The 25,323-nt window shown below is 40.3% G+C and overlaps 1 long non-coding RNA gene across 1 annotated transcript in view; it reads right to left on the reverse strand.

The window, feature by feature from the left end:
• Window positions 1–464: 464 nt before the first annotated feature.
• The window catches only part of LOC126072987 (uncharacterized), a 36,479-nt gene continuing 11,620 nt past the window's right edge, over window positions 465–25,323 (reverse strand). The window contains exons 3-5 of the long non-coding RNA XR_007516634.1: window positions 23,774–23,834; window positions 22,681–22,804; window positions 465–632 (exon numbers count right to left, since the gene is read on the reverse strand). This is a non-coding gene — a long non-coding RNA (uncharacterized LOC126072987). The remainder of the gene's footprint in view (window positions 633–22,680; window positions 22,805–23,773; window positions 23,835–25,323) is intronic.

The raw sequence follows: 25,323 nt of genomic DNA on the forward strand, positions 1-25,323 counted from the left end.
ACTGGTTTTTACCTTGAGACAGTGACAGTGAGGGCAGGAGAACAGCAGAGAAATAATCCAAATTATTAAGAAAGGAAAATACATCAGGAGCTATTTTCTAACTAGCTTACATTTAAATCTAAGACATTTATTGTCTTTATGCTTTTGCTGCTAAATCAAGGATCCAATTACATGTAATATTCCTCTACTATAGTGGTGGGGGAGCGTGCTGCCTATTTTCTCCAAGTTCTTTAATTAGCTTCTCAGAAACCTCTCATGAAACCTATTCTAACAACTATTACGGATAATAGCTATGGCCCAGGAGCCTTATTTATATTGTTTCTAATTTTTGCAACAACCTAGTAGACTACAAAATTCCATTGCTGTTTCAGAGAAAAATAAATAGAGGCACAGAAAGGTGGCTGTATTAGTTGGGGTACAGTTTAAGTTGCTGCAATAAACACATGACAAAATACAGTGGCTTAAACAAGATGAAAGTTTATTTCTCTCACACAAAACACAACAGAGGAAGGTGGCTCTGTTTTTCACATCCAGGGACCCAGTATCTTCTGTCTCTGTGCTCTACCACCTTCTAGGGCGTTGTCTTCATCTGTATGGTAAAAGCTGGCTCATCACCACACATCATGTGCCAGCTTACAGGAAGGAGGAAGAAAGCATGAAGAAAAGGCAGTTTCTTTTTTCTTTTCTGCTTATCTTTAATATTTTATTACATTTTTTGGTGAAAATATACACAACAAAACACATTCCCGATCAATAGTTTTTAAATATGATATTCAGTGACATTGGTTACATTCTTCACATTGTGTCAACCTTCTCATTATTTCTGTTCTAGTTGTTTTACTCCCATTAACTTAGACTCAAACTTCTCATCTATGCTTTAGAGTAACTGTTGTCTATTTGGTAACAATGATTTTTTTTTTTAATTGTGATTTACAAAGGAGAATGAAGAACACCAAAGACACAAGGTAATTATAAGACCAAGAGACAGAAAGGGCCACATAAATCAGAGACTACATCAGCCTGAGACCAGAAGAACTAGATGGTGCCCAGCTACAACTGATGACTGCCCTGACAGGGAACACAACAGAGATCTCCTGAGAGAACAGGAGAGCAGTGGGATGCAGGCCTCAGATTCTTGTGAGAAGACCAGACTTAATGGTCCGACTGAGACTAGAAGGACCCAGAGGTCATGGTCCCCAGACCTTCTGTTAGCCCAAGATAGGAACCATCCCCAAAGCCAACACTTCAGACAGGGATTGGACTGGAGTATCAGACAGAAAATGATACTGGTGAAGAGTAAGCTTCTTGGATCAAGTAGACGCATGAGACTATGTGGGCAGCTGCTGTCCGAAGGGGAGATGAGAAGGCAGGGAGGGTCAGAAGCTGGCTGAATGGACATGAAAATAGACGGTAGAGAGAAGGAGTGTACTGTCTCATTAGGGGGAGAGCAACTAGGGGTATAGAGCAAGGCGTACATAAATTTTTGTAGGACAGACAATAAAAAATTTTTAAAAAAGATTGGGAAAAAATTGTGCTTTAGGTGAAAGTTTACAGTGCAAATTAGTTTCTCATTCAAAAAGTTATACACAAATTGTTTTGTGACTTTGGTTGCAATCCACACATTGTGTCAGCATTCTCCCCCTTTCCCTTTCTAGCCTGGGTTCCCTACGTCCATTCCTTCAGTATTCCTGTCCCTTCCTACCTTCCCCTCTGCTATATCAGACAATGTTCCGCTGCTATTCATAAGATTTTCACTGGCTAATGCTTTTCAGAAGTAGACTGCCGGGTCCTGCTTCCTAGTCTGTCTTAGACTGGAAGCTCAGCTGAAACCTGTCCACCACGGGTGAGCCGGCTGGTATTGGAATACCAGTGGCATAACTTCCAGCATCACAGCAACACATAAGCTCACACAGTAGACAAACTGACAGATGCATGGGGATCACATGTGTTATTTTTTGTTTTATAGGCATACCTAATTCTTGTCTGAAAGGTGGACCTGAAAGTGGCTTTAGCTCTGAGTTAGCAGGGTGTCTGGGAGCCATATTCTTGGGGGTTCCTCTAGTCTCTAATCTCTGTCAGACCAGTAAGTCTGTATTTTTTTTTTTTTTTTGCTACTATGATCCCTGTCAGAGCAGTTGGTGGTGGTAGCCAGGCAGTATATAGTTCTTCTGGGCTCAGGTTGGTGGAGGTTGTGATTCATGTGGTCTGTTAGTCCTTTGGACTAATATTTTCCTTGTGTCTTTGGTTTTCTTCATTCTCCTCTGCTTCAGGTGGAATGGGACCAATAGATGTATTGTAGATGGCTACTCTCAAGCTTTCAAGATCCCAGACGATACTCACCAAAAGTAGGATGTAGAACATTTCCTTTATGAATTGTTACGCCAATTGACCCAGATGTGCCCTGAGACCATGGTCCCCAACCCCCAGCCCCAGTAACTTTGTCCCTCAAGGTGTTTGGAGGTTTCTAGGAAGATTCTATGACTTTGCCTTGTTCACGTTGTGCTAACTTTGCCCATATTGTGTTAACACTTACCTACTATCTAGTTAGTGGTTTCCCTGCCCGATTCCTCCCTTCTCTCTTAAACAACAATGATTTTTTCTCTGTGCAAACCTTTTCTTGGGTTTTTATAATAATGGTCTCATACAATATTTGTCCTTTTGTGATTGACTTATTTCACTCAGCATAATGCCCTCCAGATTCATCCATGATGTGAAATATTTCGAGGGTTCATCACCGTTCTTTATCGTTGCATAGTATTCGATTGTGTGTATGTACCATAATTTGTTTATCTATTCTTCTGTTGGTGGCCACTTAGGGCATTTCTATGTTTTTGCTGCAATGTAACATGAATGTGCATATGTCTACTCGTGTGATGCCTTTTATTCCTCTGGGGTATATTCCTAGGAGTGGGATTGTTGGATCATATGATATTTCTATTTCCAGCTTTTTAAAGAAGCACCATATCGTTTTCCATAGTAGTTGTACCACTTTACATTCCTACCAGGAGTGCATAAGAGTTCCAATCTCCTGACACCCTCTCCAGCATTTTTTATTTGATATTTTCTGTTTTACTATTATTATTATCACCAGTAATGTTGGGGTGAGATGGCATCTCATTGTAGTTTCAATTTGCATTTCTCTAGTGGCTAATGACTGTGAGCATTCCCTCATGTGTCTGTTAGCTGCCTGAATGTCGCTTTGATGAAGTGTCTGTTCATATCCTTTGCCCGTTTCTTGATTGGATTTTTTGTCTTTTTGTTGTTGAGGTGTTGAAGTTTTCTATAAATTTTAGAGATTAGACCCCTATTGGATATGTCATAGCCAAAATTTTTTCCCAGTTTCTAGTTTCTCTATTTACTCTTTTGATGAGCATAAGTGTTTAATTTTAGAAGATCCTAATATCTAGTTTATCTTCTGGTGTTTGTGCATTGTTAATTATGGTTCGTATTCTGTTTATGCCAAGTATTAGGGTCCCTAGCATTGTCTCTATTTTTTCTTCCATGATCTTTATAGTTTTAGGTTTTAGATTCAGGGCTTTGATTCATTTTGAGTTAGTTTTTGTATATGGTGTGAGATATGGGCCCTGTTTCATTTTTTTTACAGATGGACATCCAGTTTTGCCAGCACCATTTGTTAAATAGACTGCCTTTTACCCCATTTAACGGACTTTGGTTCTTTGTCAAAATCAGTTGACCATAGGTGATGGATTTACACCTGGGTTCTCAATTCTGTTCCACTGGTCAATGTGTCTGACATTGTACCAGTACCAGGCTGTTTTGACTACCATAGCTGTATAGTAGGTTCTGATATCAGGTAGTGTGAGGCTTCCTACTTTGTTCTTTTTCTTCAATGACGCTTTGCTTAACGGAGGCCTCTTTCCTTTCCATATAAAGTTGGTGATTAGTTTTTCCATCTCAAAGAATGTTGTTGGTATTTGGATTGGGGTTGCATTATATCTGTAGATCGTTTAGGGTAGAACTGATATTTTTACAATGTTGAGTCTTCCTATCCATGAGCATGGTGTGTTTTTCCATTTTTGTAGGTCTCTTTTGGTTTCTCGTAATAGTTTTTTTTGTAGTTTTCTTTGTACAGGTCTTTTAGGTCCCTGGTTAGATTTATTCCTAAGTATTTTATCTTTTTAGGGGTTATAACTGTTTTTCTGATTTCCTTTTCAAAGGTCTCTTTGTTGGTATATAGGAATCCAACTCATTTTTGTACGTTGATCTCGTATTCTGCTACTCTGCTGAATCTTTCTATTAGTCAGGCAGTTTCCTTTTTAAAACCCTTTCAAGACCCAATTATTTTCTGCTTTGAATTTTTTGTCGATACCGTGTGTTTTCATTAATGGCGGAATCATTGAGTGTTGTTGAGTTTTTGGTAGGTAGTGTGGCTTTTTTTTTTTTTTTGCCCCCGCCAACAATCCTATCTTCTGAGTCCCAAGGGACATATGTCGTTCCGCTAATTCTACCCCCTGGATACCCTGTAGCATTCAGAGGGACATATGGTGTCCCAAAGAAAAAAATTCACAATGTCTATCTTTCCTACCAAAAATGCATACACTTCATACAACACCCTGCAGAAACAGTAACTTGCAGCACATGGCCATTTTTTTGGTTTCAAACAGTCTTAAAGGCCCCTGCCTTGCAGCAGCATGCACTGTCAATGGGAAAGCAGCTTACCAAAGAACCTGAGAGGCAGAAAAATGAGTGGGCAATCATGTATTTCAACAGTCATGAAAAGGTTTTAAGGAAATTGAGCATAAGCCCATCAGCTCATATCCCACTGGCCAGAAAGAGCATAGTCACAAGGCCACAACTAACTGCAAGTGAGGCTGGAAAATATAACCTCTTTCTGTGGCCACATGCTAAGATAAAACTAGTGGCGGTGGTTCTATTACTAAAAGAAGAAGGAAATCATGGGTATAGGAGATCACATAGGAATCTCTACCACAGAATCCAAAATGAGTTTTTCCTTCCAATCTCTGAGCAATGCGCCTGAATGAAAACTATATGTCCCATTTCTCCTGCAGAAGGAGTGGCCAATGGGACGTAAGCACAGTCACCATGTGGAGCTTTCTGGAAATGTTCAATTGCTCATCTTCCCTTCAACTTTCCTGCTGCTTGGAATGCAGGCAATGTGTCTAGAGCTGACCTAGAACGTGGAGACCATATGCTAAGGTGGTGGGCCACACAGAAAGAAGGAGCCTGGGACCTTAATGATCAAGGACCCACCACACCAATTCTGAATGGTCTAACTCTGCGCTGCTTTATTTTCGGGGAGAAATAAGCCTCTGTCATATTTAAGTTACTCTAGTCATGGTCTTCTACCAACAACAAAATGAAATTCCTAATTAATTCAGAATCATTTACTTAAGTGATATATTCAAAGTCACACAGCTAGTAAGATATTTATACTCAGATTTACCTAGCTCCAGAGCCCATATTCTTGCCTTACCCGGAGTAAATTTGTCTTTTATAAGAAAGAAGTGGTATCCTTTTGTAGCATCTTCAATACAATAAAGAAGTAGTGATTGGCTCCACTATGTTTGGAGAAAGATATTTATGCTTTTCACCTGGAGGTCTCCAGTTTGTGTGATGAAGAATTTTGGCTAGTAAAATATTTCTCTACTGATGTATATGCAACGTAAAATTACAGAAAATCACCACAAGTTATGGAACTAAGCATGACTTTTTTTTTTTTTAACTATTTCTGACTTTTTTTCTATTAATTTTAATTAGCTTCTTTTTCATAAGCTGGTATGTACTGACAGACAAGCCCTAGCAGGTACTACTGTTAATAAAAATCAGTTGGGAATATTTTTGAAATTTATAGCATTCTATTCATTAACATTTTTTTTTTTTCTAGCTGGAAAAAAATCACAATTATTTAACTTTGGGTCTAATGCATTGGGTCCACCTTATGGGACACATAGTTTGGAATTCTCTGATCTATGTGATTGACTGATGGTGCTTTATACTAAAGACAAAGAGACAAGGAATAGCTTTTGAGAGCCAGCATGACCCTATGAGCCTGGATAAAGCCTTTTGGGCTTTCAAGTTTAGAGATCACTTGGTTGAAGCAGGAAATCAACCGTATGGACTACTTAACTCAAGTGTTCCAAATTGCTACTGAGAAACTATCACTAGAACAAGTGGGAAAATAGTGCTACTTATTTGTCAAAATACCAAAAACCTCATTTGTTGTTAGAAAGGTTTATTAAATAATATTGTTATCTCTTTTTAGGAAAAGGAGAAGTGAGTGTCTGAGGCTATTGACAATGTTTAGGTTTGGATTGTCTTTTGTGATATAAATAAAGTAGATAAGACTGACTTTATCAGCAAATGCCACTTTTTTGGTTTCAGGGCTTCAAACTTTCACCTAGGCAAGGTAAAACAGTTGCATTGGTAGGAAGTGGGGTTCCACCCATTCTACCCCCAACCTCTCTCATAATTTCCTAATGAGTTTGTCTAGATGTAAATGCGCCAATCAAGAACGAGGCCTGGCTCCCTGGCAGAATGACTGACTCTAGGACTGGGGCATAAAATATACAGAATGAGCCTGGAGCATCTTGTAAGTGCCAGGAAGTGAGGATGTGTTAAAAACAAACAAACAAAAAACACCTACAATGATGGAGGTATGTCAAAGGAGCCAACTGAAAGAGCTCCCAATGGCTACAGCTGGAACAATTTGAGCACCAAAATAAATAAAGTATTATTGGATTATAACCCAAAGTATAAAATAAATATCCATGAGTTTGTACTGATAAAAATAAATCATTGAATGATTGGGGAAGAAGAGACAAATCTGTGGGTAAAAATTTCAAATAATAGATACTCAGCCCTCAAGACGGTGAAGCATAATTCCCCACTCTTTAAGCGTGGCTTGCGCGTTGTGACTTACTTTCAAAGAATATAGTACGGAAAGGAGGAAAGGGTATGACTCAACAGGGGAGAAACCTGAAAACGCTACTACAGCCAGGTGATCAAGGTCAACATCAACAGACGTGTTGATAGTATGTACACGTGATATGTTGTGATGAGAATGGTACTTTGCCTCTGTGGTCTTCTTCCCCAAAATGCATTATTCCAGTCTAATCTTGAGAAAAATATCAGATTAATCCCAGCTGAAAGATACTCTACAAAATATGTGACCAGTGCTCCTCAAAACTATCAAGGTCATCAAAAACAGGGAAAGTCTGAGGAACTCTCACAGCCAAGAGGAGTCTGACACAAGACAACTAAATATAATATGGTTTCCTGGAACAGAAAAAGGGCATTAGAAAAAACTAAAGAAATCTGAATAAAGCATGGACTTTAGTTAATAATAATGTATTAATATTGGTTCAATAATTGTAACAAATATACCATACTAATATAATATTAATAATAGGGGAAATTGGGTGCTGAGTATATGAGAACTCTGTGTACTACTTCTGCAATTTATCTGTACATGTGAGACTGTTCTAAAAAATAGTTTATTTAAAAATAAAGGAAGGATAGGAAGACTTAACATAGTAAAAATGTCTATTCTACCAAAAGCCATCTATACATACAATGCACTTCCGATCCAAATTCCAATGACATTTTTTAATGTGATAGAGAAACAAATCACCAACTTCATATGGAAGGGAAAGAAGCCTCGGATAAGTAAAGCATTACTGAAAAAGAAGAAGAAAGTGGGAGGCCTCACTCTACCCGATTTCAGAACCTATTATACAGCTACAGTAGTCAAAACAGCCTGGTACTGGTACAACAACAGACACATAGACCAGTGGAACAGAATTGAGAACCCAGATATAAATCCATCCACATATGAGCAGCTGATATTTGACAAAGGCCCAGTGTCAGTTAATTGGGGAAAAGATAGTCTTTTTAACAAATGGTGCTGGCATAACTGGATATCCATTTGCAAAAAAATGAAACAGGACCCATACCTCACACCATGCACAAAAACTAACTCCAAGTGGATCAAAGACCTAAACATAAAGACTAAACCAATAAAGATCATGGAAGAAAAAATAGGGACAACGTTAGGAGCCCTAACACAAGGCATAAACAGAATACAAAACATTACCAAAAATGACAAAGAGAAACCAGATAACTGGGAGCTCCTAAAAATCAAACACCTATGCTCATCTAAAGACTTCACCAAAAGAGTAAAAAGACCACCTACAGACTGGGAAAGAATTTTCAGCTATGACGTCTCCGACCAGTGCCTAATCTCTAAAATCTATATGATTCTGTCAAAACTCAACCACAAAAAGACAAAGAACCCAATCAAGAAGTGGGCAAAGGATATGAACACACACTTCACTAAAGAAGATATTCAGGCAGCTAACAGATACCTGAGAAAATGCTCTCGATCATTAGCCATTAGAGAAATGCAAATTAAAACTACGATGAGATTCCTTCTCACTCCAACAAGGCTGGCATTAATACAAAAAACACAAAATAATAAATGTTGGAGAGGCTGTGGAGAGATTGGAACTCTTATATTCTGCTGGTGGGAATGTAAAATGGTACAACCACTTTGGAAATCTATCTGGCATTATCTTAAACAGTTAGAAATAGAACTACCATACAACCCAGAAATCCCACTCCTCAGAATATACCCTAGAGAAATAAGGGCCTTCACACAAACAGATATATGCACACCCATGTTTATTGCAGCTCTGTTTACAATAGCAAAAAGCTGGAAGCAACCAAGGTGTCCATCAACGGATGAATGATTAAATAAATTGTGGTATATTCACACAATGGAATACTACGCATCGATAAAGAACAGTGACAAATCTGTGAAACATTTCATAACATGGAGCAACCTGGAAGGCATTATGCTGAGCGAAATTAGTCAGAGGCAAAAGGACAAATATTGTATAAGACCACTATCATAAGATCTTGAGAAATAGTATAAACTGAGAAGAACACATACTTTTGTGGTTACGAGGGGGGAGGGAGGGAGGGAGGGAGGGTGGAAGAGGGTTTTTTACTGATTAATTAGCAGAAAAGAACTGCTTTAGGTGAAGGGAAGGACAATACTCAATACATGGAAGGTCAGCTCAATTGGACTGGACCAAAAGCAAAGAAGTTTCCAGGATAAACTGAATGCTTCAAAGGTCAGTGGAGCAATGGCGGGGGTTTGGGGACCATGGTTTAAGGGGACTTCTAAGTCAATTGGCAAAATAATTCTATTATGAAAACATTCTGCATCCCACTTTGAAATGTGGCATCTGGGGTCTTAAATGCTAACAAACGGTCATCTAAGATGCATCAATTGGTCTCAACCCACCTGGATCAAAGGAGAATGAAGAACACCAAGGTCACACGACAACTAAGAGCCCAACAGATAGAAAGGGCCACATGAACCAGAGACCTACATCATCCTGAGACCAGAAGAACTAGTTGGTGCCCGGCCACAATCGATGACTGCCCTGACAGGGAGCACAACAGAGAACCCCTGAGGGAGCAGGAGATCAGTAGGATGCAGACCCCAAATTCTCACAAAACAGGCCATACTTAATGGTCTGACTGAGACTAGAGAAATCCCAGTGGTCATGGTCCCCAAACCTTCTGTTGGCCCAGGACAGGAATCATTCCCGAAGACAACTCATCAGACATGAAAGGGACTGGACAGTGGGTAGGAGAGAGATGCTGATGAAGAGTAAGCTAATTATATCAGGTGGACACTTGAGACTGTGTTGGCATCTCCTGTCTGGAGGGGGGATGGGAGGATAGAGAGAGTTGGAAGCTGGCAAAATTGTCACGAAAGGAGAGACTGGAAGGGCTGACTCATTAGAGGGAGAGCAAGTGGGAGTACGGAGTAAGGTGTATATAAACTTATATGTGACAGTCTGACTTGATTTGTAAACGTTCACTTGAAGCTCAATAAAAGTTAATAAAAAAAAAAAAAAAAGGAAACCCTGGTGGCGTAGTGGTTAAGTGCTACAGCTGCAAACCAAAGGGTCGGCATTTTGAATCTGCCAGATGCTCCTTGGAAACTCTATGGGGCAGTTCTACTCTGCCCTATAGGGTCACTATGAGTTGGAATTGACTTGACGGCACTGCATTTTGCTTTTAAAGGTAAAAACAATGATTGGCTCAAGCAGGCACATGAGACTATGCGGACAACTCCTGCTGGAGGGGAAATGAGAAGGCACAGGGGGACAGGAGCTAGTTGAATGGACACAGGGAATACAGGGTGGAGAGGAGGAGTGTGCTGTCTCATTAGGGGGAGAGCAGCTAGGAGTACATGGCAAGGTGTGTATAACTTTTCGTATGAGAGACTAACTTGATTTGTAAACTTTCACCTAAAGCACAATTTAAAAAAAATCAACAATAAGAAAACTACCCAAAACCCCGAGAGTACGACCCTCAGAAACCGTTTTAATTCAGTACTGAAGTCACTCCTAAGGTTCACCCTTCAGCCAAAGATTAGACAGGCCCATAAAATAAAATGAGGCTAAAGGGGCACACCAGCCCAGGAGCAAGGAAGAGAAGGCAGGAGGGGACAGAAAATCTGGTAATAGGGAAGCCAAGGTCGAGAAGGGACAGTGTTGACATGTCATGGGGTTGTTAACCAATGTTATAAAGCGATATGTATGCTAACTGTTTTAAAAAAAAAAAGGAATGAGCACTGGTGTCTGATACAGCACGAGAGCAGACTTTATAGCTGTACCTCTGGTGAAGAATGTATGCTATGACCATGAACAATACCACAGATCAGGAAAGGCCAGGAGGTAGCCAGTATCCTTTGGGCCACATTTTGGTACTGCCCAGAATGACTACCACATAATTCTTTACATTTGTGTTACCACTGGTTTGTTATGTCCTACATAGTCTCTATCTATTGGGAGAATGTACCAGAAATAAGCAAGCCCTTAATTTTGTGCCTTTCGCGTCCCTGAATGGTGCAAACTGTTAACACACTTGACTGCTAACCAAAAGGTTGGAGTTTCAAGACCACATAAAGGCACTGTGAAAGAAAGGCCTGGAGATCTACTTTCAAAAAATCAGCCATTGAAAACCCTATGGGGCACAGCTCTACTCTGATACATATGGGGTTGTCATGACTAGGAGTTGACTGTTCAAATATTCCCTTCCAGGGGCTCTATTAGTATAATACTGGGGAGGCAGTATAACTTAACTGATTGGTAAGTTTGAAAGGAGAGATTGGGCATGCATGACAGAACCCCTTTCTATCTCCTTCATTTTGGAAGTAGAGTTGTCCACAGTTAGCAGGTTCTCTACTCCTCCATGCTGCATGTTTTTAAGTGCCCTTCCCTTATGGAGGAAGCCTATAGAAGTTTAGGGCTTACTCTGAGCAGATGGTAAGTTCCCCTAACTCTGAGAATCATCATAAAGAAGACAATTTGACTCTCACATCTAGGCCACACTCTCTAATATAACGAAAATAAATATGGCATCCACCTGCTGGCTCTTGTGTTATTTATTAAGTGGTTCAGAACTTGGATAGAGAAGAGGGGTGTTATCAAATACCTCCGGAAGACTTAAGTTTTGGGGGTAATATTCCCCAGGGAGGCCAAGGCCACGGTATACTGAGCTCAACTGAAGGCAGGTGATTACAGCAGGATGCCATGACTCTGGACACTTGAATTGGGACATAAGACTTGGTATGCAGACTGGGGCTATATCTTGGAAATAGTGACATACAGAAAGGCTTCCTAAAGTGTCTCATATGGCTTGTCGGCTTCACTTTGCCCAGACCTAGATTAAGCCTTATTTCCTATAAACCAGGGCCTTCTCTACTGTTTTTATAGTTAACTAAAGGGACACCTGGAACCCAACAAAGTGAAGATCATATGTTATGAACATGAACAATACCATAGATCAAGGAAGGCCAGACTCCTTCGGGCCACATTTTGGAACTGCCCAGAATGACTACCACATAATTCTTTACACTTGTGTTACCACTGGTCTGTTATGTCCTACAGAGTCTCTATCTATAGGAACCACAAAGAATTTTACCATTTGAGTAGATCTTTTTGGATATATTTCCCTACAGATATGATACAGATTAAAAAAAAAAATTCTTGGCTGTGTCTCAAACCTAGATTGAAAGGACAATTTAGTGAGCCCATGGCAAAATTATTTCCCTAGTACTCCCTGTGCCCAACCATCACACACCTTCCTGGAAAACGAGTGCAGACTTTACAGCTGTACCTCTGGTTTTTCAACACTTGGAGGTTGTTGCCTCTTGGTATTTGGCTCAGTTTGGCTAATTTGCGCTTGGCTTCTGCTGTTGGTCTTTGAGTTTCTTGAACAGCCTAGTAACACTTCCAATAAGACTATGCAATTACAGCATTTTAGAGCTGGCCTTAGAGAATATCTAATTTAAAATCCTCCTTTTTGCAGGTAAGGCTAATGAAAGATAAGGGATTTGCCTGAGACCACATTGTTAGCTAGTAAGGAGTACTAGGCAGGACAAGAACTTGGGTCTCCAAGATTTGTGTTTTTTCATGATCCATGCTACCTCCAATATATTCCACATAATCTATGCTACCCTGTATACAATGCAGACTCTTCTGCTGGATATGACTATACCATCTGACACTGTTAATTAACAACTGTTCCTAGGAGCCCTTAGCTGGCTTCAGAATTAAAAAAATAAAATCTGAAGACTTCAGCAAGACATGGCAAAATAAATATCAAATGCTAAGTCTATTGTCAGATTCCCAAGAAAGAAGGGACAGAACTAAACTAAAACCAAACCTGTTGCCATTGAATTGACTCTGACAGAATTTGTTCTTGTTGGGTGCCGTTGAGTCGGTTCCAACTCATCGCGGCCCTATGCACAACACAACGAAACACTGCCTGGTCCTGCGCCATCATCACAATTGTTGTTATGCTTGAGCTCATTGTTTCAGCCACTGTGTCAATCCACCTCGTTGAGGGTCTTCCTCTCTTCCGCTGACCCTGTACTCTGCCAAGCATGATGTCCTTCTCCAGGGACTGATCCCTCCTGACAACATGTCCAAAGTATGTAAGACAAAGTCTTCGCCATCCTTGCCTCTAAGGAGCATTCTGGCTGTAGTTCTTTTAAGACAGATTTGTTCGTTCTTTTGACAGCCCATGGTATATTCAATATTCTTCACCGACACCACAATCCAAAGGCGTCAATTCTTCTTTGGTCTTCCTCATTCATTGTCCAGCTTTCATATGCATATGATGCGATTGAAAATACCATCGCTTGGGTCAAGCGCACCTTAGGCTTCAGGGCTACATCTTCGCTCTTCAACACTTTAAAGAGGTCCTTTGCAGCAGATTTACCCAATGCAATGTGTCTTTTGATTTCTTGACTACTGCTTCCATGGCTGTTGATTGTGGATCCAAGTAAAATGAAATCCTTGACAACTTCAGTCTTTTCTCTGTTTATCATGATGTTGCTCATTGGTCCAGTTGTGAGGATTTTTGGGTTTTTTTATGCTGAGGTGCAATCCATACTGAAGGCTGTGGTCTTTGATCTTCATTAGTAAGTGCTTCAAGTCCTCTTCACTTTCAGCAAGCAAGGTTGTGTCATCTGCATAACGCAGGTTCTTAATGAGTCTTCCTCCAATCCTCATGCCCCGTTCTTCTTCACATAGTCCAGCTTCTCGGATTATTTGCTCAGCATACAGATTAAATAGGTATGGTGAAAGAATACAACCCTGGCCCACACCTTTCCTGACTTTAAACCAATCAGTATCCCCTTGTTCTGACCAAAGAATTGCCTTTTGATCTATGTAAAGTTTCCTCATGAGCACAATTAAGCGTTCTGGAATTCCCATTCTTCGCGATGTTATCCATAGTTTGTTATGATCCACACAGTCAAATGCCTTTGCATAGTCAATAAAACACAGGTAAACATCTTCCCAGTATTCTCTGCTTTCAGCCAGGATCCAGCTGATGTCAGCAATGATATCCCTGGTTCCACGTCCTCTTCTGAAACCAGCCTGAATTTCTGGCAGTTCCCTGTCGATATACTGCTGCAGCCTTTTCTGAATGATCTTCGGCAAAATTTTGCTTGTGTGTGATATTAATGATATTGTTCTATAATTTCCACATTTGGTTGGATCACCTTTCTTGGGAACAGGCATAAGTATGGATCTTTTCCAGTCAGTTGGCCAGGAAGCTGTCTTCCATATTTCTTGGCATAGACGAGTGAGCACCTCCACCGATGCATCTGTTTGTTGAAACATCTCAATTGATATTCCATCAATTCCTGGAGCCTTGTTTTTTGCCAATGCCTCAGAGCAGATTGGACTTCTTCCTTCAGTACCATCGGTTTCTGATCATATGCCACCTCTTGAAATGTTTGAACATCGACTAATTGTTTTTGGTATAACGGCTCTGTGTATTCCTTCCATCTTCTTTTGATGCCTCCTGCGTCGTTTAATATTTTCTCCATGGAATCCTTCACTATTGCAACTCGAGGCTTGAATTTTTTCTTCAGTTCTTTCAGCTTGAGAAATGCCAAGGGTGTTCTTTCCTTTTGGTTTTCCATCTCCAGCTCTTTGCACATGTCATTATAATACTTTGTCTTCTCGAGACGCCCTTTGTAATCTTCTGTTCAGTTCTTTTACTTCATCGATTCTTCCTTTTGCTTTAGCTCTCAATGTTTGAGAGTAAGTTTAAGAGTCTCCTCTGACATCCACCTTGGTCTTTTCTTTCTTTCCCGTATTTTCAATGACCTCTTGCTTTCTTGATGTATGATGTCCTTGATGTCATTCAAATTTACGCACCAACCACTAGGGCCAAAGATGAAGAAATAGAAGATTTTTTTTCAGCTGTTACAGTCTGAAATTGATCGAACATGCAATCAAGATGCATTGATAATTACTGGCGATTGGAATGCAAAAGTTGGAAACAAAGAAGAAGGATCAGTGGTTGGAAAATATGGCCTTGGTGATAGAAACAATGCCAGAGATCGAATGATAGAATTTTGCAAAACCAGTGACTTCTTCATTGCAAATACCTTCTTTCACCAACATAAACAGTGACTATACACATGGACCTTGCCAGATGGAACACACAGAAATCAAATTGACTACATCTGTGGAAAAGGACGATGGAAAAGCTCAATATCATCAGTCAGAACAAGGCCAGGGGCCAACTGTGGAACAGACCATCAGTTGCTCATATGCAAGTTCAAGCTGAAACTGAAGAAAACCAGAGCAAGTCCACGAGAGCCAAAATATGACCTTGAGTATATCCCACCTGAATTTAGAGACCATCTCAGGAATAGATTTGATGCATTGAACACTAGTGACTAAAGACCAGAGAAGTTGTGGAATGACTGACAGAACTACTTACTATTAATTCTTCTGAGGAACGAGTAATGCAAGTGAGTATGACTCATTTACTCATTTTGTTTTTCACGAATTATTTAGTAGGTGCAACTTACTCTCACTTGTCAGATCAATTTGACAATCAATTATTCGACACTCTCATTGTTAAAATTCTCTTTCCTTCACAATTTTCTATTTCATTTCATCAGAACAGGCAGATCTAAGCTCCTGACGTTAGGACCATCTACTCTTTGCATGCTATCTCTATACAAGTTTCTTCTAATCCTCTTTGATGTATTGAGTAACCACTCCAAGACACACCCCTTCCACACCTTCCTCTTATTATTGCCCTATCCTCTACTAGAACCCCACAAGATCCAGTTTTATTGGGTACAGCATAAGAGAAGAATAAGAGACTATCTCAGGGTGGCAGATTACGAAGCACTCCTACTTCTTCAATTTCATGCACTTCTGCTAAAGCATAAAGTCATAGGGCAGCAATCTGAGAGACACAGACAGAGACATGTACACGTGTCTGATCACATTTGACCTCACTGACCCACCACTACTACAGATGACCCACCAGGTGGCAACAGTGGCCACATTCTCCTCTATTACTAAAGCAGGGAGTTCCCACTGGGATGAAACTGGAATTCAGATATTACTAAAGCATAGTGACATGACACCTCTTGCATTTTTCTTTTGCTTGACTGTTGAGGAGCATTCTAGGAAAAGAAACAAACCGTATTCCACAATTCAGGTGGAATTCAGGGTGAAGTTGGCAGTGGAGGGCTGACCGAAGGCACATTGCAGGACTAGCCCACAGCTCCTGTGAGAGCATTCATCACAAAGGAAGGGGTGTGGCACGACCATCAAATCCAGGGTCAGGGATGGAGGACTGGTTAGCGTGGTAGTTCTGGCACCACTATAGTGGCTATTACCTAAATCTGTCTAGACCCAGTTGCTCCTGGTAGGTATGCTGCACATGTCTGGAGAGGAGGAGCAGGAGCAGGGTTAGGCTATGTGTAAAACTAAAAGGCCTGTCTTTGATACATCTGAGAGACATCACAACCCAACTATGCGATTAAGTGTGATAATGGTTGGGTATCTCCATAAGACAGTTTTTATACCAAGTTTATCTTCTATCTTGATGCATAATTCTCCAATTTCAGAAAAACATAGAGCTCAATGTATTTTACAATTTACATAGCTGATTTGGGGGCCCTCTTGACATCTCTGTCACATTTGTGACAGTTTCATTATTTTTTCCTCTGGCATATTGGAGGACATATGAGGATGTTATAATAGGATGGTGGGATGGAATGGGCTTGTGCCCCACCCCTGCTTTCCCCATGTTATATTTATGGTAGTGGCATCCTCTGATACAATGGCATATAAAGAAGAGAGAGCTGTTCTTATCCTTTTCAGACAGGAACAGCAAGAGCTACGCTGCTGCTAGCCCATAGGAAACATCTGAGTGAATTAGAAAATGTTGTCTCCTAGGGGTAGTCACATCTCCCCAAGTCCATGGCTTGATTTTATTGTTGTTATTAGTTGCCCTTGAGTCAGTTCTGACTCACAGTGACCCTATGTACAACAGAACGAAACAATGCTGGGTCCTGCGCCATCCTCATGAATGTTGTTATACTTGAACCCATTGTTGTAGCCACTGTGTCAATCTATCTCTTTGAGGGTTTTCCTCTTTTTCACTGACCCTCTACTTTACCAAGCATGATGTGCTTCTCCAGGGACTGATCCCTCCTGATAACATGTCCAAAGTATGTGAGATGTAGTCTTACCACCCTTGCTTCCAAGGAGCATTCTGGTTGTATTTCTTCCAAGACAGATTTGTTCATCCTTTTGGCAGTCCATGGTATATTCAATATTCTTTGCCAACACCACAATACAAAGGTGTCAATTCTTTGGTCTTCCTTATTCATTGTCCAGCTTTCACATGCATATGAGGTGATTGAAAACACCATGGCTTAGGTCAGGCGCACCTTAGTCTTCATGGTGACATCTTTGCTTTTCAACACTTTAAAGAGGTCTCTTGCAGCCGATTTGCCCAATGCAATGCATCTCTTGATTTCTTGGTTGCTGCTTCTATGGGTGTTGATTGTGGATCCAAGTAAAATGAAATCCTTGACAACTTCGGTCTTTTCTCCATTTATCATGATGTTGCTTATTAGTCCAGTTGTGACGATTTTTTTTTAATAACTTTTATTGTGCTTTAAGTGAAAGTTTACAAATCAAGTCAGTCTGTCACATATAAGCTTATATACACCTTACTCCATACTCCCACTTAACTCTCCCCACAATGAGTCAGCCCGCTCCCTTCTTCCAGTCTCTCCTTTCGTGACGATTTTGCCAGTTTCTAACCCTCTCTACCCTCCTATCTCCCCTCCAGACAGGAGATGCCAACACAGTCTCAAGTGTCCACCTGATACAAGTAGCTCACTCTTCATCAGCAACTCTCTCCAACCCATTGTCCAGTCCCTTCCATGTCTGATGAGTTATCTTCGGGAATGGTTCCTGTCCTGGGCCAACAGAAGGTTTGGGGACCATGACTGCCGGGATTCCTCTAGTCTCAGTCAGATCATTAAGTCTGGTCTTTTTATGAGAATTTGGGGTCTGCATCCCACTGCTCTCCTGCTCCTTCAGGGGTTCTCTGTTGTGCTCCTTGTCAGGGCAGTCGTCGGTTATGACCGGGCACCATCTAGTTCTTCTGGTCTCAGGATGATGTAAGTCTCTGGTTCATGTGGCCCTTTCTGTCTCTTGGGCTCATAGTTATTGTGTGACCTTGGTGTTCTTCATTCTCCTTTGATCCAGGTGGGTTGAGACCAATTGATGCATCTTAGATGGCCGTTTGTTAGCATTTAAGACCCCAGATGCCACATTTCAAAGTGGGATGCAGAATGTTTTCATAATAGAATTATTTTGCCAATTGACTTAGAAGTCGCCTTAAGCCACAGTCCCCAAACCCCTGCCCTTGCTCCACTGACCTTTGAAGCATTCAGTTTATCCCGGAAACTTCTTTGCTTTAGGTCCAGTCCAGTTGAGCTGACCTTCCGTGTATTGAGTATTGAGTATTGTCTTTCCCTTCACCTAAAGTAGTTCTTATCTACTAACTAATCAGTAAATAGCCCTCTCCCACCCTCCCTCCCCCCTCGTAACCACAAAAGTATGTGTTCTTCTCAGTTTATACTATTTCTCAAGATCTTATAATAGTGGTCTTATACAATATTTGTCCTTTTGCCTCTGACTAATTTCACTCAGCATAATGCCTTCCAGGTTCCTCCATGTTATGAAATGTTTCACAGATTTGTCACTGTTCTTTATCGATGCGTAGTATTCCATTGTGTGAATATACCACAATTTATTTAATCATTCATCCGTTGATGGACACCTTGGTTGCTTCCAGCTTTTTGCTATTGTAAACAGAGCTGCAATAAACATGGGTGTGCATATATCTGTTTGTGTGAAGGCCCTTATTTCTCTAGGGTATATTCTGAGGAGTGGGATTTCTGGGTTGTATGGTAGTTCTATTTCTAACTTTTTAAGAAAACGCCAGATAGATTTCCAAAGTGGTTGTACCATTTTACATTCCCACCAGCAGTGTATAAGAGTTCCAATCTCTCCACAGCCTCTCTAAAATTTATTATTTTGTGTTTTTTGGATTAATGCCAGCCTTGTTGGAGTGAGAAGGAATCTCATCGTAGTTTTAATTTGCATTTCTCTAATGGCTAATGATCGAGAGCATTTTCTCATGTATCTGTTAGCTTTCTGAATAGCTTCTTTAGTGAAGTGCGTGTTCATATCCTTTGCCCACTTTTTGATTGGGTTGTTTGTCTTTTTGTGGTTGAGTTTTAACAGAATCATATAGACTTTAGAGATCAGGTGCTGGTCGGAGATGTCATAGCTGAAAATTTTTTCCCAATCTGTAGGTGGTCTTTTTACTCTTTTGGTGAAATCTTTAGGTGAGCATAGGTGTTTGATTTTTAGGAGCTCCCAGTTATCTGGTTTCTCTTCGTGATTTTTGGTAACGTTTTATATTCTGTTTATGCCTTGTATTAGGGCTCCTAACGTTGTCCCTATTTTTTCTTCCATGATCTTTATTGGTTTAGTCTTTATGTTTAGGTCTTTGATCCACTTGGAGTTAGTTTTTGTGCATGGTGTGAGGTATGGGTCCTGTTTCATTTTTTTGCAAATGGATATCCAGTTATGCCAGCACCATTTGTTAAAAAGACTATCTTTTCCCCAATTAACTGACACTGGGCCTTTGTCAAATATCAGCTGCTCATATGTGGATGGATTTATATCTGGGTTCTCAATTCTGTTCCACTGGTCTATGTGTCTGTTGTTGTACCAGTACCAGGCTGTTTTGACTACTGTAGCTGTATAATAGGTTCTGAAATCAGGTAGAGTGAGGCCTCCCACTTTCTTCTTCTTTTTCAGTAATGCTTTACTTATCCGAGGCTTCTTTCCCTTCCATATGAAGTTGGTGATTTGTTTCTCCATCACATTAAAAAATGTCATTGGAATTTGGATCGGAAGTGCATTGTATGTATAGATGGCTTTTGGTAGAATAGACATTTTTACTATGTTAAGTCTTCCTATCCATGAGCAAGGTATGTTTTTCCACTTATGTAGGTCCTTTTTAGTTTCTTGCACTAGTACTTTGTAGTTTTCTTTGTATAGGTCTTTTACATCTTTGGTAAGATTTATTCCTAAGTATTTTAACTTCTTGGGGGCTACTGTGAATGGTATTGATTTGGTGATTTCCTCTTCAATGTTTTTTGTTGATGTAGAGGAATCCAAGTGATTTTTGTATGTTTATCTTATAACTTGAGACTCTGCCAAACTCTTCTATTAGTTTCAGTAGTTTTCTGGAGGATTCCTTAGGGTTTTCTGTGTATAAGATCATGCCATCTGAAAATAGAGATAATTTTACTTCCTCCTTGCCAATCCGGATGCCCTTTATTTCTTTGTCTAGCCTAATTGTTCTGGCTAAGACCTCTAGCACAATGTTGAATAAGAGCGGTGATAAAGGGCATCTTTGTCTGGTTCCCGTTCTCAAGGGAAATGCTTTCAGGCTCTCTCAATTTAGGGTGATGGTGGCTGTTGGCTTTGTATAGATGCCCTTTATTATGTTGAGGAATTTTCCTTCAATTCCTATTTTGCTGAGAGTTTTTAACATAAATGGGTGTTGGACTTTGTCAAATGCCTTTTCTGCATCAATTGATAAGATCACGTGGTTTCTGTCTTTTGTGTTATTTATATAGTGGATTACATTAATGGTTTTTCTAATATTAAACCAGCCTTGCATAGCTGGTATAAATCCCACTTGGTCATGGTGGATTATTTTTTTGATATGTTGTTGAATTCTATTGGCTAGAATTTTGTTGAGGATTTTTGCATCTATGTTCATGAGGGATATAGGTCTGTAATTTTCTTTTTTTGTGGTGTCTTTACCTGGTTTTGGTATCAGGGATATGGGGGCTTCACAGAATGAGTTACGTAGTATTCCGTCCTTTTCTATGCTTTGAAATACCTTTAGTAGTAGTGGTGTTAACTCTTCTCTGAAAGTTTGGTAGAACTCTGCAGTGAAGCCATCCGGGCCAGGGCTTTTTTTTGTTGGGAGCTTTTTGATTACCTTTTCAATCTTTTTTTTGTTATGGGTCTATTTAGTTGTTCTATTTCCGATTGTGTTAGTTTAGGTAGGTAGTGTTTTTCTAGGAATTCATCCATTTCTTCTAGGTTTGCAAATTTGTTAGAGTACAATTTTTCGTAATAATCTGATATGATTCTTTTAATTTCAGTTGGGTCTGTTGTGATGTGGCCCATCTCGTTTCTTATTCGGGTTATTTGTTTCCTTTCCCGTATTTCTTTAGTCAGTGTGGCCAATGATTTATCAATTTTGTTAATTTTTTCAAAGAACCAGCTTTTGGCTTTGTTAATTCTTTCAATTGTTTTTCTGTTCTCTAATTCATTTACTTCAGCTCTAATTTTTATTATTTGTTTTCTTCTGGTGCCTGATGGATTCTTTTGTTGCTCGCTTTCTATTTGTTCAAGTTGTAGGGACAGTTCTCTGATTTTGGCTCTTTCTTCTTTATGGATGTGTTCATTTATCGATATAAATTGACCTCTGAGCAATGCTTTTGCTGTGTCCCAGAAGTTTTGATAGGAAGTGTTTTCATTCTCGTTGCATTCTATGAATTTCTTTATTCCCCAGTTGTGAGGATTTTTGTTTCTTTATGTTGGAGTGTAATCCATGGTGAAGGCTGCGGTCTTGATCTTCATCAGTAAGTGCTTCAAGTCCTCTTCACTTTCAGCAAGCAAGGTGTGTCATCTGCGTAATGCAGGTTGTTAATGAGTCTTCCTCCAATCCTGATGCCCCGTTCTTATTCATATAGTCCAGCTTCTGGGATTATTTGCTCAGCATACCGATTGAGGAAACACTGGTGGCGTAGTGGTTAAGAGCTACGGTTGCTAACCAAAAGGTCAGCAGTTCAAATCCACCAGGTGCTCCTTGGAAACGCTATGGGGCAGTTCTACTCTGTCCTATAGGGTCACTATAGGGTCACTATGAGTCAGAATCGCCTTGATGGCAGTGGGTTTGGTTTGGTTATACAGGTTGAAGAGGTATGGTGAAAGGATACAAGCCTGACACATACCTTTTCTGACTCTAAACCATGCAGTATCCCCTTGTTCTGTTCGAACGACTGCCTCTTGATCTACGTACAGGTTCCTCATGAGCACAATTAATTGTTCCGGAATTCCCATTTTTCAAAATGTTATCCATAATTTATTATAATTTGTTATGATCTACACAAAGAATGCCTTTCGCTGGTCAATAAAACACAGGTAAACATCTTTCTGGTATTCTCTGCTTTCAGCCAGGATCCATTTGAGATCAGCAATGACGGCATGGCCTGATACCTTTGTGAAATAGAAAAAAAGCCTCTTGCTCCTGAAGAACACGTGAGTGTGGTGTGTAGCTTAAAACTAAAACCAAACCTATTGCCACTGAGTAGATTCTGATTCATAGCGACCCTATAAAACAGAGTAGAACTGCCCCATAGAGTTTCCAAGGCTGTAATCTTCACAGAAGCAGACTGCGGTATCTTTCTCCCAGGGAGCAGCTAGTGGGTTTGAACCACAGATCTTTCAATCAGGTGTACGGTTTCGTGATCTGGATTTCATGCTAGATTTCAGCCCCCATGTGTGCTCCCAGTGCGGTGCCCTAGTGCACTGAACAACCTATATAACTGTGCATAATTATACAACTGTATACACTAGCCCCTGTCAGAGCATCTGAGAGTCTCACAGACACTAGTCCAAATAAAGCATTGTGTGGTTACCAGAGGCAATGGTGGTTCAGTGGTAGAATTCTTACCGTTCCTGAGAGAAACCAGGGTTTAATTCCCAGCCAATGTGACTCATGCGCAGCCACCATCTGTCTGTCAGTGGAGGCTTGTGTGTTGCTATGATGCCAAATAGATTTCAGCAGAGCTTCTGGACTAAGGTAGAGTAGGAAGAAAGGCCTGGTTATTCACTTCTGAAGATCAACCAATGAGCACCCTATGGATCACAATAGTCTAATCTGCAAATGTTTATGGGATGGAGCAGGCCAGGCAGTGTTTCATTCCATTGTGCATGGAGCACTAGGAATTGGGGGTCAACTCAATGGCAGCTAACAACAACAACATTACTGGAATAATAATTATTAACAATTATTAATTATTTTCGAGAATTCAGAAAAGGAGAGTTTTCTTCTAGCTGGGGGTGAGGTAGTTTTAGGGAAGACAACATGAAAGAAGCTATATTTGACCAGGGTGTTAAAGAGTGGATAGAATTTAATCATGTACACACTTCTCAGAGGGAAGGAACAGCATGGAATATCTGACCAAAGCCAAGTTAATGCATTGTTTTCAATAAATATTTATCAATATCCACTATGTGCTAGGCACTATACAAGGTCCAGGGATGTGAATATGAATTTGGCCTCACAGTCTTCTGTTAATATAGCCCTCAATATAAATACAGCTTGCCACATCTATCAGGTCTTTCTTGGCCACATTTCTGCATGGTCAGCTTTTCTCTCTAGAATCTGTGCGTGATGCTTCTTTTGCTCCTTAAGTGTACTACTTTCCGTTTATTCTAGTGTATTTTAATCTGTTATTGACAACCATTTCTTTCATTTACTGATGTCAATTAAATTTTGATCTTCTATACACTTGACAAATTCATCAGTTTGGGGTCATATGTAATATTTATGAAGATTTTCACATTCTTTCCGCTGTCAAGGCCCACATCTCAACACCTTTCTGTGCCAATATACTGAAGGTTGGAAGTGAGACAAGAAAAATGGCTCCAGATTCCAAGGTTACAAAAACCTGATATGTCTGTAACTGACTACAGTTTTGACCACAGCAATGATGTCTCTTAAATGAGTTATAATTATTATTAACAAATATCTGAGTACCTACCATGTATAGAAACAATAGTCAAGGAGCATTGGTCCCTGTTCTTGAAGAGCTTGTTGTCTAGCTGAGGAGGCAAATAGACAATACACATGTTATTTGTTTGGTAGAGGACTTTTCCACTCCTCTTCCCAATGGATTAAGAACAAAAGTGAGAAGAGAGGAAGGAATTCACTTCTCTGCCTGGTCCTCTTACTGGCTACCTTCTGAAGGGAGAAGGAGTTGCTAATTTCTGATTAGTCAGAACCCAGGACATTAATTAGTTCACATTTCACTAGTGGATGGGGTCACTTTGTGTCAAAACACCACGTAACCTCTTGCTCCCCATTTCCTGCTGGATAGGTCCAGCCCAGTCTCCATCTAGCACACATTTAGATGACTAAACCTGGTCTGCTTTGCAGATCTGATCATCTTTTCCTCTCTTCTGCAGGCATGCCTAAACATGCTAGTCCTAGAATTTAGATTGGGTGGGAGCAGGGAACAGGGAAGCTTCTCTTTGGCCCTAAATCTAAGCCATATGATTCAACTCAGTCTTTTGGCAAAGCTTTTCTCTGAGGTTATTGGGTGCCAGCTCATCTACGAATAAAATGATCCTTTGGTTTTGATTCCAATTTCTTTCTTGTCTATAGTTCCCTTGGGAACCCTGAGGAGAGGAAGGGTAATTATCAGAGCAAAATTTGGCAGACGGTATTGTTGTTCACAAAGTTTTGCTACCGTTCCCAGGGAAGAATTATACTTTCCTACCCCATTGACTTTCATCACCAAGAGCTTCAACCTGTCTTTAGTTTCAGCAAGCAGTGTTGTTAATGTGTCTTCCTCAAATCCAAATGCCGTGTTCTTCTTCACTTAGTCCAGCTTCTTGGATTATATGTTCAGTGTACAGATTGAATAAGTAATGTGAAAGGATACAGCCCTGCCACACACCTTTTTCAATTCTGAGCCACGCAGTATCCCCTTGTTCTGTTGGAACGGCTGCCTCTTTGTTCTGTTAGAACAACTGCCTCTTTGATCCACATACAGGTTCCGCATGAGCACACTTAAGTGTTCTGGAATTCCCATTCTTTGAAATGGTATCTATAATCTGTTATGATTCACACAGTTGAATGCCTCCATACAGTTGATAAAACACAGATAAACATCATAAGGTCACTATGAGCTGGAGTCAACTCTACAGCAACCATAACAACAGCTCCATTGACGTCAGTCTCAGTCAGGTGAAGTTGTTCTGGACAAGAAAATGTGGGCAGATTGACAAGTACAACTTCCAGGCAGAAGCATGAAGATCCAGTATGTGGTTCACCAAGATCTTTTTTCTTCTTCCGTGAGACATTGTTCCAGGTAGAGGTTTCTATAGTAGCCTGGGTCACAGTGTGAAGACAACCCATAGCAGAGCCAAGCTGACCTCTGCCATGGATATGTATGGTGTTTTTGTTTTGTTTTAGTTTGCATGTTTACATTTTTTTTTTCTCATTTAAAAATTTATACACATTTTTGTGACATTGGCTGTAATCCCCTCAATGTGTCCGCACTCTCCCACTGTCCACCCTCTGTTCCCC

This window comes from Elephas maximus, chromosome 3 (genome assembly GCF_024166365.1).
Source record: "Elephas maximus indicus isolate mEleMax1 chromosome 3, mEleMax1 primary haplotype, whole genome shotgun sequence".
In the NCBI taxonomy this organism is placed as follows: domain Eukaryota; kingdom Metazoa; phylum Chordata; class Mammalia; order Proboscidea; family Elephantidae; genus Elephas; species Elephas maximus.